Source organism: Triturus cristatus, chromosome 5_1, assembly GCF_964204655.1.
Source record: "Triturus cristatus chromosome 5_1, aTriCri1.1, whole genome shotgun sequence".
NCBI classification, from domain to species: domain Eukaryota; kingdom Metazoa; phylum Chordata; class Amphibia; order Caudata; family Salamandridae; genus Triturus; species Triturus cristatus.
This window is the reverse complement of record NC_140587.1, coordinates 396,328,523-396,351,038: the sequence shown is the minus strand read 5'-3', so window position 1 is coordinate 396,351,038 and position 22,516 is coordinate 396,328,523.

Genomic DNA, 22,516 nt, shown 5'->3' with positions numbered 1-22,516 from the left:
TCATACATTCACCCCAGTACAGATCTCTGGGCCTAAATCCATTGTTTTTTTGCTCACCATGCCATTCCAGTTTGAACACAGCCGTATGTAAATCAGTCTTGACCATGTGCCCAATGGGAACAGTCCAGCCCGAACCTCCAGGCCAGGTCCTCCCTGGACTGGAAACAAGCATCCTAGGACCGGTTTCAGGGTTTCACCCCTCATCAGCCAGGATAGCTTGATTCCAGTTACATGGAGAGCACGGGACCCACGTCTGGGCATACCCATCCCAATCGGGTTGACAAATGCAAAAACAACAATTGATGGACAGAATGCAGAACAATTTCATACATTCACACCAGTACAGAGCTCTGGGCCTAAATCCCTCATTTTTTTTGCTCACTATGTCATCCCAGTTTGAACCCAGCCAAATGTAAATCAGTCTTGACCCTGTGCCCAATGGGATCTGTCCAGTCTGAACTGCCAGGCACTAAGTGCACCGGGTATGCCCAGAAGTGGGTCCCGGACTCACTGTGTAACTGGATTCAAGCTAGCCTGGCTGATGAGGGGTGATGCCCTGAAACCGGTCCCAGGATGCCTCTTTCCGGTTCTGTGTCACTGGATTCAAGCTAGCCTGGCTGATGAGGGGTAATGCCCTGAAACCGGTCCCAGGATGCTTGTTTCCAGTCCAGGGAGGTCCTGGCTTGGCAGTTCGGGCTGGACTGTTCCATCAGGCACAGGGTCAGCCTGATTTGCATATGACTTGGTCTAAAGTGGGGTGGCATGATGAGCAAAAGAACAATGGATTCAACGCAGATTTTTTGACTGAGGGTGAATGTTTGATTTGCTCTGCATTCCGTCCATCATCTGTGTCTGAAGTGTATAGTAAAAAGCATGCTAGGGGTCAGGTAGTTTTAAGGTGGACCCTTAGAAAATGCATTTGCACATTTTACTCTACACATTGTGATAGCGTGCTTCACAAAAATGAATTTTGTGCTACGAGCATTGTGAAGGAAGGATCTGCAATATGTTTACATATTCAGAACCCCTAAAGTCAACCCTAGGTGTTCCAGGGGTGGGGATCCCGTAGATATAGGCAGGGTTCTTATAAAATATGTTTTTCTAAGTCCTGGTGTTGGAAAAATAGCCCAAGTAATTTTTCCCATTGCAATTCCCCTGCCACATAAGTTAACATCACAAGGAGTTATTAACAAATAATTCCCGCTAGGAGAATCATAAACATTGCATTGAAAGACCTCCTAAAATGGTATTAACACATCCAACAACATGGTATGGTTGAATTTCTCCTAAAAGGTCCAGACAAGAAGTTATAAGACTTTCTTGTCTGTAAGCCAAAATTCAGCCTTCCAGTGGTCTGTCCTGATTGGTCAGAGTTAAGTGGACTAAGCAGGCTCCTTTGATGAGGTGATAAAAAGCCCCTGGGGTTAGCCAGCCCTTCTGGGAGGGCAGGGTTTTGCTACACATGTATGCCAGAGCAGGGGGAGGGGTCTTAAACAATATCCTTCAATGAAGGGAGGAGACAGGCAGAAGATACCAGTTTCATTTACAACTCTCCTCTTTGAACACAGCCAGATGCTAGACTTAAGGAAAGAATGAGCAGATGCACAGGGGAGAGACTATGAAGATTAGCCATCCTGGAGGTGTGTTTAGCCAGCTCTTCTCTCCCTACAGAAGATTCTGACATATTGAATTTTGGAGAAATAGTGCTTGCTGGGAGATCATTGTGCCACACTTTGGAGGAAGTGGTCATGCTCTTAGGTATTGCACTGCATGTCATTGGACAGGAGTGCCCTCCTGCTTGACCCCAGAGAACACTGAATGAGTATCTGAGAGCAGCAGTGCCTGTCATATCTGCTGCTTGAACCTTAAAAAGAAGAAGGGTCCATGCTAGAAGTTTGATTTTTGCACCAACCAGGCCCTGCACTCTGACTGACTGCACCTCCTGCACAATCTGAAACTACAGACCTGTGGATCAAACCTGCTTCAAAAGGACTAAAGAGCAGAATCCTTGCAAGCTACAGTTTAACAGAGTTCACCTGGACTATCAACACAAAGAATCCTCAGCCTGGAGTACTATCAGTGGATTTGTAAGGGTTTTGTCCATGTGGATTGTGGGAACTGAAGATCCAAACTTTCAAGGACCAACTTGGAGATTTCAGACCCTTGGATTGTGTTTTGGACATGTTGGACCCGTAAGAGGAACTTCAGGAAGGAATTCCTCACTGAATCCAGGCAGCTGGAGAAGGCTTCTCAACATCTGGTGAGATATCCTCCAAAAAAGTTGCTAAGTGTGAATTTTTCCCTTTCAGAGGCATCCAAATGTCCAAAAGTGGCACTATTGGTTTCTGAACACTAGAAAGTGTTTAATCTATAATAGTTCATGTCTCTGGTTCCCCACATGTTTTTCATACTTGTCTTTGAAGTTAAGCCTGTGTGCTCGCAGCCAAGCTACCAAGGGTTGAGCATGGGGGTAATTTTCTAAGACCTATTCTTAGCCCCATATTGTGTTAGTGGTATTATTGCCAGTGGTAAATGCATATCTGCCACTATTAATAATCCACTTTCCAACAGATACTATCAAGCACTTTATGATTTTCTGCTGTAAAACAATGCCTACATTTACATAGGGTGGCTAGGACCCCTTTTTAGGAACTATGAAGTATGGAATCAATTTACAGGGCCATGGCTTCTTATATATGGGTCGCATGGAGAATCATAAGTGTGACTTACAAATTTTCATGTGAATCATAATGTAGAGTGTAAGGATTAATGTAATATTCAATTGTGATTTATGTTATTAATGTGGTGCTATTATTTTCATGAACATTATGTGAAATTATCCTTAGACCACTCTACTTCTGTCCTGGACTTGCTCTCCCCCCGGTTATTCCATCCTCAGAAAAGATAGACCTGACAGACTAGGAGGTGGTCTAGCTATAATCTTTAAAAATGAACTACAACTCTCTCTTGTTAAGAACTCTGACCATACCACCTTCGAATACCTTGGAGCGGATCTTAAATACAAGGGTTCTCCCCCAATTCGTCTTCACCCTCTCCCCTTCGCAGAGGAACTATCCGACCTTCTCACCCAATCTTCTCTTTCCAACTCAAAAAACCTCTTCCTTGGTGACTTCAACCTCCACTGGAATGATACCAAGGACTCCACAGTTAACCTCCTCACTAATCTTCTTGAGATTAGTGACCTTAAACAACTTTGTCGTTCCCCAACTCACACCAAAGGATCCACTCTTGACGCCATCATCTCAAACTACAATCTGGCCACCTTATCCAACATCATCCTCATCGACTGGTCTGACCACCACCTCATTCTCTTCACGATCTCTACCACGGCCACACCCCCCTCCTCAAAAACCATTAAACACAAGAAACTGACCAGAAACGTTCACCTTATTCCCCCTAGCGAACTGGAGACTAAACTCCAAGCTCAACATCTGCTCAATCCTCCCTCCCAAAATGCTAACGACCTCACTGAACATTTTAATACATTGGTTAAAGAGGTCCTCGACCAAATTGCCCCACCCAAGCTAAAAACTCAAAGAAACATCCCTTCCAAATCCTGGTTCACCCCAGATCTCAACAACGAAAGACGCTCTCTTAGATTGATTGAAAGAACATGGAGGCAATTCCCTTCCCCCTCCAATTTATCCCTCCTCAGATCCACTAGGTCCAACTACAAGAAACACATCCTTAATGAAAAGGGTTCTTTCTTCTGTGCCCAACTTGATCAGACCAATATAGATATATGTTCAGAATCGTCAAAAACCAAACATCCCCTGCCCCCCCAAAGTTGAAGGCCTAAATTGAGAAATGCGAAGAAATTGCGATCTTCTTCTCGGAAAAAATCACCAAAATTGATTGATCCATCCTCTTATCTCCACTCTCACCCAACCCTCTATTCTCCGTTAACATTTCTCCTGAATCTCCCGCTGTCCCAACTATACCCCCAGAGTCTTCACATCTCTCTCCTGAACCTAACCCCAACAACCCCCAGCAAAAAAAATAATGCCTCCTGGCATAATTTCCACCCCGTCTCTGAAATCGAAGTCTATAACATCATCACTGAACTAAAACCATCCTCCCACACCAAAGGCCCCCTCCCTTCTCCCCTAATCAAATATCTTAAACATATCATTGTTCCATACTGGGCCACTATTATTAACTCCTCTTTGGCCATGGGGTGTGTCCCTGTTTCCCTCCAACTCGGACAAATCACTCCCATTCTCAAAAATCCCAAGTCCGATCCTATCGACCCAAACAATCTCTGCCCTATCTCGTCTCTCCCTCTTCTCTCCAAAACCCTTGAAAAATGTGCCCTTCTCCAATTGGATAATCACATCAACTATTTCAATCTTCTGGTCTCACTGCAATCTGGCTTCAGAAAAGGCTGCAGTACAGAAACCCCCATGCTTTCCATAGTTGACGACATCCATCACTCCCCCGACAAGGGCGAATCTTGTCTACTCATTCTCTTTGATCTCTCTGCTGCATTTGATACTGTTAACCACTCTACCTTACTTAACACTCTTAAAGATCGCTTTGGCCTCAATGGTCTTGTCCTCAAATGGTTCACCTCCTTTTTCAAACACAGAACTCAGCAAATTAAAATCTTGGACTGCCCTTCTAACCCCACACCTGTCTCCCTTGATGTTCCCCAAGGTTCTATTCTCTCTCCCTCTCTTCAACCTCTTCATGGAACCCCTCTCCCTCATTCTTAAAAAAGCAGGAATCAATTACCACCTCTATGCCGACGACACACAACTTTTACTATAAGATTAAATCCCGCTCGGATGTTCTGCACCTCAATAACACACTGACTAAGATCCAAACATGGTTCCACCATAATCATCTCAAACTCAACCCTAAAAAAACGAAATCATCCTCTTCTCTCCCAAAAATAGCCCGCTCCCCATCCAGGACTGGATCCATGACCTTAATGCTCTCAAGTGCCCGCTCACCATATCCAACTCAGTTAAATCTTTAGGCATCATCATTGACAATAGCCTTACTATTACTTCCCACATAAAAAATGTGATCAAAGGAGCTCTCTTCACTCTCCGCCATCTCAAGAAAATTAAACCCTTCCTTCCTGCTGATGACTACAAATCAGTGGTCCAAGCACTGGTCCTGTCGAGAATCGACTATGGTAACGCTAACCTCGCTGGAACACCTAAAGCCCACTTAGCACCACTCAAAACTGTACTTAACCTAGCTGCCAGGCTTATATCTGACTGTAAACGCTTTGAGCACATCTCACCTACACTCAAAGTCCTCAATTGGCTGCCCGTCGAAGGCAGATCCTCTTACAAGATTGCATGTATTACACTTAAAGCCCTGCATCAAAACACCCTGCCATACCTCTCTGATAAACTTCACAAAGCTGGCTGTTCCTGACCAACGAGAAGTACCAATGCCCTTGTTCAAATTCCGACCCTGTTACATAAGAAACGCACTCAATCTCGCTCCTTCTCTGGTAACGCTCCTAGCATCTGGAATAGCCTTCCGAAAGAACTGCATTGTAACCCCTCCTACCTCAGCTTCAGAAAGGAGCTAAAACTGCATCTCCTCACCAAATATTGGGGTCCCTAATCCTTGTCTTGTCCACTGACACTCTCAAAATCCCCCTGTCAGGTTCTCCTCTTCTGACCTCATGTCTTACTCCTCCCCATTCCTCCTCCCTATTTCTCTCCCTCATGCTACTCGCTCTCCTCCCCCCATTATTCCCCTCCCTTCCTTCCTGGACCTTATCCCTACCATCCCCATCCACATTCTCACGCCTCCTAAACTTCTTCCCCCTTCCCTTTTGTTTTCTCTACCCTCCCACCTTAACCTAATTATTTACTGATCGAATTAGCGGATGTACGTCGTTACAATGCACACTTTTACAACGCATGCACTTACAACGCATTTTTTACAACGCAAAATCCAATACAACGCATTCCATTACATCGCATGACACTACAACGCATTTTTAAAAACTACCTTTACAACGCATTCCATTACATCGCATACTACCTTTACAACGCATACCATTACAACGCATAATATTAAATTGCATTTAAGGTAAGTATTAGATAGTATAGGGTTAAAAATTACTATTCTAACTCCAGGGGGTGCAACAGTAGGGTAATTGTTGGATAGTATAGGGGTAAAAATTACTATTCTAACTCCAGGGGGTGCAACAGTAGGGAAAGTGTTGGATAGTATAGGGGTAAAAATTACTATTCTAACTCCAGGGGGTGCAACAGTAGGGTAAGTGTTGGATAGTATAGGGGTAAAAACTACTATTCTAACTCCAGGGGGTGCAACAGTAGGGTAAGTGTTGGATAGTATAGGGGTAAAAATTACTATTCTAACTCCAGGGGGTGCAACAGTAGGGTAAGTGTTGGATAGTATAGGGGTAAAAATTACTATTCTAACTCCAGGGGGTGCAACAGTAGGGTAAGTGTTGGATAGTATAGGGGTAAAAATTACTATTCTAACTCCAGGGGGTGCAACAGTAGGGTAAGTGTTGGATAGTATAGGGGTAAAAATTACTTTTCTAACTCCAGGGGGTGCAACAGTAGGGTAAGTGTTGGATAGTGTAGTGTAATATTATGCGTTGTAATGGTATGCGTTGTAAAGGTAGTATGCGATGTAATGGAATGCGTTGTAAAGGTAGTTTTTAAAAATGCGTTGTAGTGTCATGCGATGTAATGGAATGCGTTGTAGTGGATGTTGCGTTGTAAAAAATGCGTTGTAAGTGTAGTGCGTTGTAAAAGTTGTGTTGTAAAGGTTGTTCCCCGAATTAGCTCATACATTATCTCTATGTTAATAGCCCCTGGATTAATCTTTTTGTTGGTTGTAATGGCACTGATTGCTTTTGCATTCTACAAATGTTATATCTCCGTTCCGCCTCAAGCTCCTGTAAAGCGCGTTGATACCCCTGGGTCTAGTCAGCGCTATATAAAACCTGTTAAATAAATAAATAAAAATGTGTATATTTTAATGTCCTTGTGGCTTTTAGCTGAAAACAATACATTTCACTTTGATATACCTTGATAATTTTAATCCAGTAGTTGTGCAAGCGAAGGTAAGTCTTTTGCATCCGTCTTTGATAAAAACACTTGATTTTAAAGTAATAAGTGCAGCTCAATATGTTTTGTACAAATCTAATATCTCTCAATTGCATGATATAGCAGCATAATAACTAAACACACCTGGTGATGTTCTGTTTGTTAACACTAGGTTCAAACGTTTTGCATACTGACACATATCAGCCTAAACTCTGTTGAATACAAAATCCTCGCTCACCACCGCCATTTCCCGCTGAACGCAGTAATCTAGCGCGACCATGAAATATTCTATGAAATCACTTTCATTAGCATAAATGTTCATCAGCCTTCTGTTGAGGATCTGCTAGGGACTCGTTAGTTGTGATAATTAGCTACAGCTGGTTCTCTCTTCCTGCATGCTTCTGTGCTAATGTGCAAGTATTATGCGCTGGTGGTATCAGTCTCCAAAATGTTGATAATGTTACAACCAAATGGAAAGTACCCATTCCACAATTTGCCATACAATGTAAAAATAAAATGCAGACTGCGTGTGATTCTGCAGGTTACACACCAGTAAAATATTCTCTGTCTAGAGGAATAGCTTATATATAGCAACGCAGTGTTTACATTACCTTTTACTAGTTTTTTCATTTGTTCGTTGCTATGTTGCAAACAATAATATGGAATCCTGCAGAGAAAGCTCTAATTAAGTGATATATTTGTCTCTGCACAGGGTGCTAACAAAGATTAACACATCCTGAAAAGGTCACTAATGTTATGATCCATGGACTCCATTCCCGTGTAGTCTCATGGGGAGATGTGCTACTTCGAACTTCATTGGCGAACGTGTTTTTGCAAGGCAGAGAGGTCAGTGGTATGTACGGTGGGTGGGCACTGCTTAGCGCGTGGCTTCGCGTCTGTGACGCACAGGCTAAACAAGCAACACGTCTGGAGTCTTCAGAGTTTGCATTTTTTCGTATACACATGATTTCTTTGGTACATTTTGGAGGTCATCATGAATAGGTCTGTTTTGATTCAACAGACACACCTTCGTTTAAAATGATTTTGGGTCTGCCATGGTTAAATTTGCGTAATTCTAGTACTCATTGGGCAGTAAAAACCATACAACTGAATTCAAAGTACTGCATTATTTACTGTTAGCTGTACAGGCTCACAGTCTTCCTTCAAAAGCAGTAGCTGCAATAATGACAGCTCCTGTTATTCACTGTACAGTCACCTTGCCTTCTTGTTACAAGGAATTTTGTGATTTGTTTGATAAGAAAAAAGCAAGTGTATTACCTCCAAATTAAAGTTATGATTGCAAGATTGACCTGGAACCTAGGGAGGGCATTAACATCTTGTAAAGGTGTATATGCACTTACTGGATCAGAATGTCTGGGATAATATTTAGATAATAATATAGCCAATGGATTTAATAGACCATCACAGTCTCCAGTCTCTTCTCCTTTATTTGTGACCAACAAGGTGGTGGGTTTAGAGCATGCTGTAGTTATACAGCAATCAATATGATTACAAATAAACAGGTACCCGTTACCATTGCAGCAGCAGATGCCCCTTTTAGATGATTGTCTAGCACTGAGCCCATAGGAGTGCTACATTTCAAATTTTCTAGCTATACTTTACCACGGAGGCATTGGTCCTATGATAGGCCTTTCTATGTCATAGTATAGGGTGAAAATCTATGAAAACCCACTGCTGGTCTGCCCAATGAGGACCATTATTGGGTAGCCAACTCCCATGCACAGGTTCTGAGAAAGAAGATTAAATCTCAAATAAATGACTCACAACAAATCTTAATTTATAAGAATTATTGTATTAAAGATTCAAAACGAATACAAGTACAGTTTTTTGCAAATCTGTCATGCATATTAATGCATGCAGCAAAAAACCACATATTTAATCAAATTAAATCAAAGAATGGAAAGGATGGTTTCCAAGGTAACAGAATGGTTCAATTAAAAATCTCTCAAAGGGACACAAGATTCTTTCAAGTTAAAGTCTGCCAGGAGAAAGCCCATAAGAATAGGCAAAAGGGAATGGAGCATTTAATCAGAAAGTACAAGACTTTTATATCACCAGACAGCTCCAAAAAGTCGAGCAGATACTTTTAACAGCATAACGAAATGGAAAGAACAAGATAGTTTTGCAGGCAGGATAGAGTTAATGGAACAGCCACAGTTCTCAAGAGCATTGCCAACAGAGTCCTCAGGAAGCCAAAACAGGTAAGGGAGAGAGAGAGCGGAGAACAGGAACCCACTCCTCCTAAATCCAACAGTCAAGTCAAGTCAAGATAAACTTTATTCGGCCAGAGGCCATAGAAGCACACAACACTAGACCACAGATTTTTTTAAAATAAAAGTATATAAAACGCATATCGTAAATCCAAACAAAATCAAGAATGTTCAATTCAATTTATAACATTTCATGAGATTAAAAAGCATTGCCGGTTTCAAATTCAGACAGAATGACCGGAAAACAACTTATAATGTTCATAACCCCTCCTAATGTGAAATGCTGATTTTATCAAATTGAGTAGGGCAAAGCAGGCTTCAAGTGATCCTAGTGGCTGCATAAACAACGGCCCTTCCTTGTACTGTCTCACATTGGCCTTGCATAGAAGAGGCACCACAAAGCAGCGGCTCGGCTCCTGGTACAAGTGGCAAAACAAAAATAAGTGGCTAATTCTTTGAATCGAGCTATTTTCACACCTGCAGAAGGGTAGGTATTGAGTCCAGGCGCCGGGAGAGGCACATTTAAAGTGATTAGTCTGAAAAGGGTAAGCCAGTAATGCTGGGTAGGGGATATGAGCCATCCCAAGTAAGGTTCTGAGCCAGGGTTTTCTGAAACTTGAACATAATTTACAATGCTTTGTATCTTTTGTACCATATCTAAACAGTTATTTATGCAATGTTCCAGATACGCTTTTTAAACATGTGGCTCAAAGTTTGGATCAATTAAAAGGAGAGAATTGTAAAAATCAGACAAACTTACTCAAAAGAAACCTTCATGTACTTAATACTTAAGGTATTTGTTCAACCCCATTTAGTATCAGGCAGTCAGAAATACAAGATCTTGTTAATCCGGCCTCTTGTGATGACCACATTTTTGCCCATAGTAATAAGGGAGCTAGCCCAATCGCATCTTTCAAGAACGACATGCCAAGCTCTTCAGGGCAAATTAAAGAGGAAGTGCTTCCCGGGACTGATAAAAGTCTACGGATTAATTGGTTTTCTGCGCGTTGTAAAATATCCACATTGTTATGTCCCCAAAGGCCAATAGTCTTTATAGTGCATATTTCGTATCATAACAATGTTGTCAGTCCACTGTGGAGTGATCTCATGTGATCTCTATTCTGTTTAGCAGGTACAAATTGATGATCCAGGATATTTTCCAATGCAATTCATGAGGAAGAGCAGTATATTGCATCCTCACAGATTTATCGACAAAAAGCTTTAATATTGTTGCTGTCCATGGATGCGGTCAAAGATTGGGTTCACATGAAATCCACACAAAGGAGAATTATGGAAAAGTGTTGATTTGTTCTTTAAGGAATGTGGCATGAACAGAACAAATAGACCGTATTTGAAAATGTATAAAGGTTCATTGCATCAGACCACCGAAAAGACACAGCCTAAACAGAAAAGTCAGTTCAAATATCTTTTTAAAACTCATACTTCATTTAGTGTAAAACTCATAGATTATGTTAAAAAGCATTATAAGAGCACTCAAATATATCATATATGAGCATTCTTTAATGTTAGTCAGTGCAACTGTGATTATAGCCTACTACTACATTCTTGAAAGTAGCAACTTGTAAAATATTTTGAAAAATGCTTTGACTAAAACCATTTTCATAATCTAGAACCTATATAATATTAGACATCTGTTTAATAAATTTCAAAGCTCTAACACGTAACATAAATGTTTTGCACCAATATATGTTGTCAAGACACTCTGCTAAGAAATGCTATGTTTTCATGTTTCATCTTCACATCTTTGTCAGAAATAAAGGTAATCAGTTACTAAATCATCTCAGAATCACTATGTGTATTGATTCTATCATTCTCTAACTAACCAATAACACTTTTAAGGTGCTGGATAGCTCGACTTAACTCGTTTCAGTATTCTTTTTCTACACATATGCAAGGTGCACATTTAAATTAAATTTTTATTTTTGGTGGTTTTGTCTTAACCAGAATAGTCTGTGGGCCATATTCACAAGGAGCTATCGCCAAATTAACGGCACTTTATCGCAGCTAAAGTCGTGATAATTTACCTCCCCATTCACAACCTGGTGCTAACAGCCCACAGCACCAGTTTACCCGCGATAGCAACCGCAAAAAACATTACCACAGAGGATCCCCGCAACTATCGCTAATGAGATGCATAGTGGGCGTTCCCGTGCCAAAAGCCACGACCACACCACTCCTCAACATTCTCAACGACCAGACAGATCGGCGATAAAAATACAAAACAGGCGAAAAGGCGCGTTACCTGGTGTTAAGTCGGACAGCAGCCAGCACCACAAAAGGGAGACCAGCCCAGGGCTACATCGGAAGTGCATCAGATGTCAAGAAGCCACTCATCATGCGGCCTGGACATCCAAGAGGGCCACGACACCCACCGACACCACCCCAGAACCCCACCCCAAACTCGGAACACCCCCCAGACAACCACAGAGGCAGCGCAGACAAAGACAGCGGACCTTCAGGAAACTCACCAGCCTCACAGACCCAACATCTGATAATGTCACCGTCCACAACAGGCTGAAAGGGACAACCATCCTACGCATCCTGACCATCATCGCCTAACAGGCCTACGGCACCAACATAGCGGACAACCAACATCCCACCCCACACCAAGCTGCTGGATTGGCTGCACCTGCTGGCCCCTGGCACCCCCAAACAACACCCGCCAGAGTCGGAGGAGTCCTACAGCCAGCCACATCCAAGACCCCACACCTGTCCTGGACATCACCAGCACCCTTGTACCCCAGTCCCCATACGTCCAACACAATGTGCAGGATCCGCTGGAGACCAAGCAAGGACCATACGCCATAGCAGGATGCACGCACATGTTGGGGGCAATCCACAGCACACATGTCCCACCTGTGCCCCCTGGTGACACAGCACACAATCACCGCAACAGGAAGCACACGTCTCACATCATTGTGCAGGCAACAACAGAACACAGTGGAACCTCCAACAATGTCACCTGCAAATACACAGCCAGTGTGCATGAATCCTCCATCCTCCGACAGTCCATTAGCAACCAGCGTACCCAGGATGAAAACAAGGGAAATGCACAGCCCCATGGCAAGTTTCAAATGGAAACCCTACTCACCTCAACTCCACAACCATGCAATTCACAACTCTGGCAATGCACACATCACAAAATCACTACCAACATGCACCACAACATGACCACACACCAGACACGAAAGAACAACTCACAATGGTTACCTGGCCAAGCCGTGAACATGATCCATCAACGGCATGGCACCTCAGCCACAGAACAGCCAAATGTGTGGAGATGTGGCAAACAGGCATGTGTGAAGGAGGCAGTAGTACTATGATTGGAAAAGTACACAATGCCAAGAGTGGCGGAGATGTGCTGGACAGACCGCAGTATGCAGCACACATCCATATCCATGGCGACATACACCTCTGGTGTATGGAGTGTAGTGGACAGTAGACGCAACCATGTCACCACAGCCAGTGGGGGACCTCGGGGAAATCTTGCCTGTTATGCCCCCCCTAAGCGTGACCGGAGTGGGATGGCCCGGCGTACACCATGCCAGCGTAGGGGTGTGAATAAGTAGCACGTAGCCCTGGGCATGGTCCTCTTCCGGAAAGCCCAACGTCTCTGCCAGGGCAGTGCCTCTCACCCCGCCACGAGGCCGACGCCGTCCTCTAGAGCGGAGTTGCCTGCGATGCTGTGTGCCTGCCGATCCACTAACCCGTCAGGCCCGCCCCTGCGTAGCCAGGCCTCACTGATCACCTGCCGACACCGACATGTGTCAAGGAGGGCCCACCACGTTCCGGCTCAAGCTCCAGGCCCGAGTCCCGCGACCTTGGCAGCCTCCTCAGACCATTACAACCTCCACGACATGGGTCCGCTTTAGTCATTTTTTGTTGACGTACTCTACTGCCACCTCAGGCCTACTCCTCGGCCCAGTAGGTTCCATGTGTGAATCTGTGTCCTGAGTCATGAATGGCAGTGACCCCAAATCCGGGCCACGAGCAACAGCACCAGACTCCCTTCGATCAGTGAGGCATAGTTCCATATGGGCTTTTTGCGACACGTGGTGCCACTAACCCTGTCCAATGCCAGCCTGCGACACGTGGTGCCACTAACCCTGTTCAAAGCCAGCCGGCGACACGTAGTGCCACTAACCCTGTTCAACGCCAGCCGGCGACACGTGGTGCCACTAACCCTGTTCAACGCCAGCTGGCGATACGTGGATGAGGGACCAGGACTACCCTGTGGACCAGTAGGTCCCACATCCAGCACCTATGCGCAAATCACGAATGGCAGTGTCCACACCAGTGGTCGCACAGAGAGGAGTAAGAGGAAGATGCGGCTCAGTCCGGACAAAACCCGGGTCACATACACGGAGGTGTCCAAACACGTGGTGCCACTGAACCTGAACTCAGGCTGGTGGGGCCATCCAACCTGCCGGTGGTGAATGGGCCGTGCTGACCGCTGCCTCAGGCCTACACCACGGTCAGGTAGGTCACACATTTGGAACTGAACATCGGTCATTCAAATACATGTCATCTCATGCACGGAGAGGCGTAAGAGGATGACGCGTTGCAGTCCGGGGGGAACAAGATCATTCTCATGTAGCTGATACCTAATTGGTGGTGGCAACGAGGCTGTTGCATTCCACTCCTCCATTTGCTGCTTCCGGATAAAATCAAACCTTTCGGCATCATGCCCTGGAGGACACCTTCCACAGTCCCACAATACCCTCCGCAACATACACCTCGGACATTGATGGTGACCCGCTCAGGTCGCATGGCCCATCTGACTGCAACGCAAGTCACCGTCCCGTGGCTGGGTGCCTCTACCGACCGCTGTGCATCCTGGGCCACTAGCTCTGTGCTGGTCAGGTCCGGGACCCCTTCTTCTGAGATATTGGATGGCCCCTGAAGCATTGGCCTGGGGGTCATCAACGCCATTTCTCTGTGGCCCTGCACTGTACACAGCCTCCGGGCCCAACAGCATCCCACCATGGCTCACACACCAAATCGAGTCCTGACCGGCCCGGACGTGGCCTCACTGCAGGAGGCACATGCCACCACCGCAAGGACCACCTCCAACAGCCATCTGCCAGAGTTGAAATGGTGGTCCTGACAGACTTACGGAGTTGCCCAGATCTGTAGTGGATGCCATCATCGTCCTGATACCCTGCTCAGTACTCCAGGTGCCAGTGACTCAGTGCACCGCAAGCCATTGTCCGTTACTGATTGAGTTATGAACTGTGGAGAGGTTGCGCAGCTATGTCACCCCAAATAGTGTGGGGGCTCTGAGACGTTGATGGGGAAGATGATGCAGGTATGACACACCCCACAGCATCTGCATCAGGTGTCTGTCGGAGGGACACGATCCTAGACTTTTTCTTCACATGGGCGCACTCATCTCTAGTGTCCCATCCCTAGTGCATTTAAACTCACGGACACTTCTGTTTGCATGTCGGCTTCCTCCATGTTGCTCAGCAGTTGACACTTTTATGCATGTGTTTTCTGTTTTCGTTGCACTGGTGTCCAATGTTCAAATGGTTGCCAGCACCAGACATTCTGTGCGTGCTGGCTTACACTCAACCCACACACATCCAGCACAGGCGTCACTGTACATGTGGCCCTTCCAATAAAGGGGTCGGGCGCATGTGCCCATAGCCAGTTCAACATGGTATCTGCTTGTGTTCCTGCGGTCTTTTTGTATACATGAGGGCCCTGGGCCCTACGCCATTACATTGTGCTGTGTACATTGGATGTAGATGTTTCACCGCAGGCAGCGGTTTGGAGCTTGGACATGTAGCTTTGTCGTCACCCACTCAATTCATAAGGGGAGTGGCCAGGGCCGTCGTATGCAGAGCCAACATGGGTGTGTGACTTGAATTTGAGCGCCCTGCCCGTGGTTCTATACTGTGAATGTGCAACTGCATGTGTCTCTATGGCAGTGTGGGTCTCCTTAGTGGGGTGTTGGTGGCCCCTGAGGGGTGATGAACACCTACGTATGTGTCCTAGTTCGCCTTCCATGGGTTTGGCCCCCACCCACACCTGTTGGGCCACCTCCTTTTGGCGTGCAGGAATATGGCATTGGGGTGCGATGTGTGGGTGGGTGAAGTGTCATGGGCCAGATGTGCTTGCGGGTGCTTTCTGCTGTGTGGTCTGTTGCATGCTGGGTGTTCTCTTCTGAGTAGCTTGGCTGTCCGGGTCCTGCTGGGGGGTTGCGTGGGTGTTCTGCTCGATTTTCCCGGCCTTCTTGTGAGGAAAGGTGATTGAATGTGACTTCAGTCTCTTACCATTCAAGTCTAAGGGTTAGAGTAGTGAATGGAGCCTATTTACTAGGCACTTCGACATGATCCTGTGCTCTTCCCCATGGATCAGGGCTTGCACACATAGCCTAGGGGATGGATTCGTTAGTATTAGGGATAACCTGTCCTCTAGTGAGGGTATTTCATGGAGCCGTGCTGAATTCAGGCCTGGTAGGCCTCAAACGGGAGAGACTCCATCTTTCTTTCTGCTCCGGCAGCTTGGGATGCTTCTAGGTCAAATGTAATGTTTTAGTTATGAGGTGTTATTCGCTTGGAGAGAACCGGTTCAGGCCGGCCCTTATCGAAGGATTGTATTTTTCTTCATGCCGAAGACACTACATCAGGCCGGCCGGCTGGGAACGTGTCCTTGGTACGGGGAGGTACAAGAATTTGGTGGGCGGCAGGTTACGGGCCGGAATTTTCCATGAGGAAACGCACCTCTATATTAGTGAAAGTCTGAGGCAGTTACATGTTCAGTCCGTAGGCGGCATCTAGCCGTTAGCAGTAAAGCTACTACTTATTCCAGGGAAGACAGACGCCATCTTGGAGGCAGAGAAAAACCGAGAGACAGATACTCTCCTAGCAGAATAGCCAGACAGGAGAGAGTAGCCGATAAGGAAGAGGTCCCAGTGACTCGGAGAAGGGTGAAGGGAACAGCGCATAGTGGTGCAGACGCGTATCCGTGACTGCGGAGGTGTGACTTCCAGGCGAGCCGAGGCACAGACGAGAAGGGAACCTAGATGACCACTGAGTGCAGGCTACACACTACTAAGGTGATGTCGACCCTTTCTTATTAGAGTGCACAACTTAATCTTTCACTTTTCTTTGCAGGTTATGTGTTATATTGTAATGTTATGTGATTGCGTATGTAATGAGTAATAAAGTACCCAGTTTGTAGTGAACCAACATGTGCTGCGTGTTCTTGTATGAGAGGGTAGCCTATTCTTCTAGTCAGCTGCGGCTACATGAACAGATGTTAACCCTGATCAGGTAAGTGGTAACTGAATAAGGGAAAGAGGAGCCCCTCGAACCGGAGAACAGGCTATGCTCGAACTGGCAGTCCTTGTGTGATCTGATGAATAGTGAGACTGATTCCCTTTTTGTATGTTATGGTGATCATAGGATGAACTGTCGTATGAGACTGCCGTCTGGGTAGAGAGGTCTGGATTCGTATGGGATCGCGAGGCCGCCACTTGTGCTGAGACTGCCGTCTGGGTAGAGAGGTCTGGATTCGTATGGGATCGCGAGGCCGCCACTTGTGATACTGTCGTATGGGCAGAGAGGTCTGGATTCGTATGGGATCGCGAGGCCGCCACTTGTGCTGAGACTGCCGTCTGGGTAGAGAGGTCTGGATTCGTATGGGATCGCGAGGCCGCCACTTGTGCTGAGACTGCCGTCTGGGTAGAGAGGTCTGGATTCGTATGGGATCGCGAGGCCGCCACTTGTGATACTGTCGTATGGGCAGAGAGGTCTGGATTCGTATGGGATCGCGAGGCCGCCACTTGTGATACTGTCGTATGGGCAGAGAGGTCTGGATTCGTATGGGATCGCGAGGCCGCCGATTATAAGAGGTCTTGGTATGTATAGTAGGAATTCCCTGTCCTTAGGTGGTAGATATATGTGGTTACCTATTGTAAATAGGCCCTAGGGAGGGGGAGGGGGTAACGTTCTGGCTGGGTTAGTGAGGCTCTGATGAGCGGGTTCTATCTGATCCGAAAACCCAAGCAGAACATTTGGCGTCACAACCGTTTACGAAACCTGTGTGCGTTGTGGTTGTATCGTGTTTGCTTTCGGCGCGTGCGTGGTTTCGTTTGTATATTATTTGTATATAATTGTGTGTATAGTTTTTTTTTCTTTCTTTTCTCTTTCTTTTCCGAGATGTTTTCTAGAAAGTCGAAATCTACTTTTAAGTTGCCCGTTGATATTCCCGGCTGGGATTCAACGCCTTATGAAGCCTTAGCCCGTGAGTGGGCTGATTCTACTGGTTTGAGTGAGAATTGGAATTCTTTTTTGGAGCTGGCGGAGCCGGCTAATGTGATTACTTGTTTACAGAAGGCGCCGGTATCTAAGGGTGATGAGCTTCCCGTTTTGGGGCGCAGAGGTTGGATTGTTCTGTCCGCGTACAGGATTCTGCATGAGAGGTTGTTGAAGTTACAGAATTTGCATAAGGATGTGGAAGCGAACTTTGTTGAGATTCAGAATGCTCATACTTTGTTGCGGTGTCAAAATAAGTTGCTTGCTGACAAACTTGAGACGTACCAAACTATTGCCGAGAGGGCGGCTGTGCGAATTGCTCGTTATAATACAAGAATCGGCGTGGTCGGGTTTCGACGCGAAAGGTGCGTCTGGTCGTGGCGAAAGCCGGACTGGATTGGAATCCTGATGAATGGGATGGTAATATCTGGAACTCGAGTGATTCTCGTTCCTCGGGTGAGGAGTCTGCCAAGCGCAAGTCCTCTCGCTCCGGCCGTGATTGTAAGTCTGCTTCTTGCGCCTCTGATGGTGCACCCCATGATTGCGCTCGTCCTTCGAGTGGGGTCGATGCTTCTTACACTGATTGTTCCTCTACGTGTACTGATGGAGCTCCTTGTGATGCTCGTCCCGCGGTCTCGGTGCATCCAGTTTTTCGGCGGAAGTTGCAGCAGGCTCCCGGTGCTCCGAATGGTATTGCTTTAGACTCTTTGGAGGATTTTACTCAACAAGAAATTAGTGATATTTTGCAGCGATTTCGGCAGCGAGCGGGTGAGACCTTACTCACATGGATGGTGCGCCTTTATGAACTGGGCGCTGCTGGCATTATGTTGGATGCTGGCGATTGTTTGAAGTTTTGTTCCTTGAGTTCGGATTCTACTGTACAGGATCATTTTCGTAACTTTAATGGTGGTGGTCAAATTACTTTGCTTCAATTGGCGACTGAGGGTTGTAATCAAAAATATCCTACTGAGTCTGACTGGCCTGTGAATGACAAACCGTGGTATACTTTGCGCGATGCTGCACAACGTCTCAAAGAGGAGGTGATGAAAACGGCAATTTTTCTGAATACTGCTGACAGGTTGCTTGATGGTTTGTTGACATCTTCTGTGCGGAATCGTATTATTCGTTCTTCCCCTGTTGCTTATAAGCAGGTCATGATGACTTTATTGATTAATCAGATTGGTAACATGTTATCTATGGTGCTGGAATCGGTACGCCAACTCGGTGAGTTGGGTGACTGGTTTAAACCTGAACGGCAGTCCCGGCCTGACAAACGTACTCCTGGTGACAATAAACTTACTAGACGTGATATGTTTTTTGGTCTTATGGCCGATGGTGTGCGGAAGGAGGACATTGACGGTGAGACTACTTCTCGTTTGTGGGAAATGTTTCGCAAACGTGGCTTGGATCGAAAGGAGGGTGCCCGGCGTGTTCGGACGACTGAGTGTGATCGTGGTTTTTCTGACGGTAGCGGTGATGACGACCGCCGTGGGCGCTCTGATCGTCGTGATGATCGACGTTATGTACGTGATTTGTCCCCCCGTCGTGACAGAGACAGTGAGAGAGAGGGGGAAAGAGAAAGGGGGAGAGATGATTATGTTAACAGCAGACGTAGAGATGATAGGGATCAATCCCCTGAGTTGAGAAGGAGAGAGGATCGACACAGATTGGCCGATCGAAACCCGCAGTACAATGCAGAGGACAGGAATCCATTTCGTAATAGAGATGGATATGAACAGGAGGTATCGATACCTGGGAAACGTGAGAGTCTTTATCCTGATATATCCTGGTACACAGAACGCAGTAAAAATGACTAGGAAATAGGTCAAGCTCCAGTACACAGATGGGCTCACAGAGATAATAGACCCTATGTAGATATTGATATTTATTGGAGACATCGTAATGTCCAAAGGGCCCGAGCATTGGTAGATACAGGAGCGGAGGCCACTCTTATTCATGGAAAATCAAAGAAGTTTAAAGGTCAGCCTTTTACAATTACCGGATTAGGTGGAAAGGAAACTCCCGCAGTTCAAACTTTACTTGAAATGAGAATAGGTAGAATTCCTAGAAAAGAATACTCTGTATTAGTGGTGCCACTCTTAGAATTCATAATTGGAATTGATATTTTGAAAGGAATGACTTTGCACTTAGATGATGGATGTTACCAATTTGGAACTAAACATTATATATCGTCCAGGCCTGTACGGGTTGGTCGTTTAAGAATGCCCCCCATAAAAGTTCCCCAGGCGACAAAAGTGGTTTGTCAGAAGCAGTATCGTATTCCAGGTGGTCATGAAGAGATTAGTACCACTATTCAGGAGTTGGTGGATGCAGGAGTTATAACCCCAGTTACTTCTGCTTGGAATAATCCTGTTTGGCCTGTACGTAAGAGTGATAATTCTTGGCGCATGACTGTTGATTATCGAGAATTGAATAGACACACACCCTCTTTGACTGTTGCAGTACCGGATGTTATTACCCTAATTGAAAGAATCCAAAAACATCCAGGTACATGGTATGCGTCCATTGATATTGCTAATGCTTTCTTTTCGATTCCGATTGCCCCTGAGTGTCAGGAACAATTCAGTTTTACGTGGAACGGGCGTCAGGTGACGTTTAGAAGTCTTCCCCAGGGCTATGTGCATAGTCCTACGATATGTCACCGGCTGGTGGCAGAGCATTTGGCTGAGGTACCGGTTCATCCGCAAATTCAGATATGTCACTATATTGATGATATTTTGATCCAAGGCGAAACACAAGAGGAAGTTCAGATCCAATTGGACAGAGTCATTGAGTGCCTGCGTGAGAAAGGTTGGGAAATCAACCCGGATAAATTACAAGGTCCGTCCCAGGCTGTGAAATTTTTGGGTATTAATTGGCATGAGGGGCACCGAGAAGTGATCCCTCAAGTTAAACAGAAAATTCTTGATTTTGCAGTTCCGAGGAATAGGAAAGAAGCCCAAAGCTTCATTGGTTTGTTTGGTTTTTGGCGCCAGCATATTCCTCATTTGAGTCAAATATTGGCCCCTTTGTACCATGTCACTCGTAAAAAGAATGCATTTGAATGGGATAAACCACAGCAAGATGCGTTCAGTCTGGCAAAAGAAGCAATTCAGCATGCTCTGGATTTATGGCCTGTATGTGATGGTGATGTGGATTTGAATGTGTCTGTACAAGGCCTTTATGCGAATTGGAGTTTGTGGCAGAAACAAGGCAAGAGTAGAGTACCGTTAGGTTTCTGGACCAAAAAGTTACCTGATGCTGGTGAGCGTTATACACCTTTTGAGAAACAGTTACTTGCATGTTATTGGGCTCTGGTGGATACCGAGCAATTGACTTTGGGACATGATATAGTTTTGCGACCTGAAATTCCTATCATGCAGTGGGTTATGAGTTCGCCGAAAACTCACCGAATTGGACACGCTCAAGAGGCGAGTGTGATTAAATGGAAATGGTATATACAAGACAGGGCACGTGTGGGACAAAAAGGAGTTGCATCTTTGCATGAGCAGGTGGCGCGGGCGCCATCGTCTGAGACTGAGAGTGAATGTTCCGTACCTTTAGTACAGGAGTCTCCTGTTAAGTGGGGTAGACCTTTTGATGATTTGTCCGCGGAGGACAGAAACCATGTCTGGTTTACGGATGGTTCAGCAAGGTTCATAGGGACGAAACGGCATTGGAAGGCAGTGTCCTATAATCCGATCACACAAAAATTGCTGAGTACAACTGGTGAGGGTAAGAGCAGTCAATTTGCTGAACTCTATGCTGTTTATCAAGTTCTGAAACAAGAGTTACCTGGCACATGTCATATTTTCACCGATTCTTGGTCTACTGCCAATGGACTGGCAGTTTGGTTACCGACTTGGCATTCCCATAGTTGGAAAATCCATTCAAAAGAACTGTGGGGAAAAGAATTATGGCGGGAGATTTGGGAAATGCTCCCACAGAGTACTGTTACAATCTTCCATGTGGATGCTCATACCCCAATAGACTCTCTTGACAAATTCTTTCATAACATTGCAGATGAGAAATCTAAAATTGCTGAGGCAGTGGTGGACAGGCAAGATTCTGATATTGCAAGATTGGCGAAATGGGCCCACCAGAAAGCAGGACACTTTGGAGAGAAAGCCACTAGCAGGTGGGCTGCTGATTGAGGAATTTATATTCCCCTAGATTTAATCAAAAATGTTATTCTACATTGTCCCATTTGTCAGCATATCAGGCAGCGCAAAGTGCCCCAAATTGTTAAAGGTCATTTACACCGCGGGAAATTGCCCGCTCAAATTTGGCAGATTGATTACATCAGTCCACTTCCTATGAGTAGGAATTGTCAATATGTTTGCACTATTGTTGATACATACAGTGGCCTGTTGGTGGCCCTTCCCTGTAAGCAAGCTACCCAATTGAATACTATTAAAACATTGGAATTGATTATGATGTATTATGGTGTGCCATTCCAAATTCAATCTGATAATGCATCCCATTTTCGTGGAAGATTGGTACAGGAATTCTGTGTGGAAAACAATATTGAATGGGTGTTTCATATGCCATATTATCCACAGGCCTCAGGTCTTGTGGAGAGGTTGAATGGCCTGCTGAAAGATCAGTTACGTAAATTAACAGATGACAAGTATAAGAATTGGCGAGACTTTTTGCGAGACTTTTTGCCTCAAGCGCTATTGATTTTGAATAACCGTCCTTTTCTAAATGCTGAATCCCCACTTATGCGTTTGTTTCCTCCGAATGTTGATGCTAAGCCCAATGAAATCAGAGAGACTGTGATGTACTGGGAAATTACTCCCGGAGCTTTGGCTCCATGTAGAGCGACCCCAGGGTCGGCAGGTTTAGACTTGCATGCCATGGATGACACCGTTATAAAAAGTAAGAATCAAGTCATCATTGAAACTGGTGTTGGTGTTCATATACC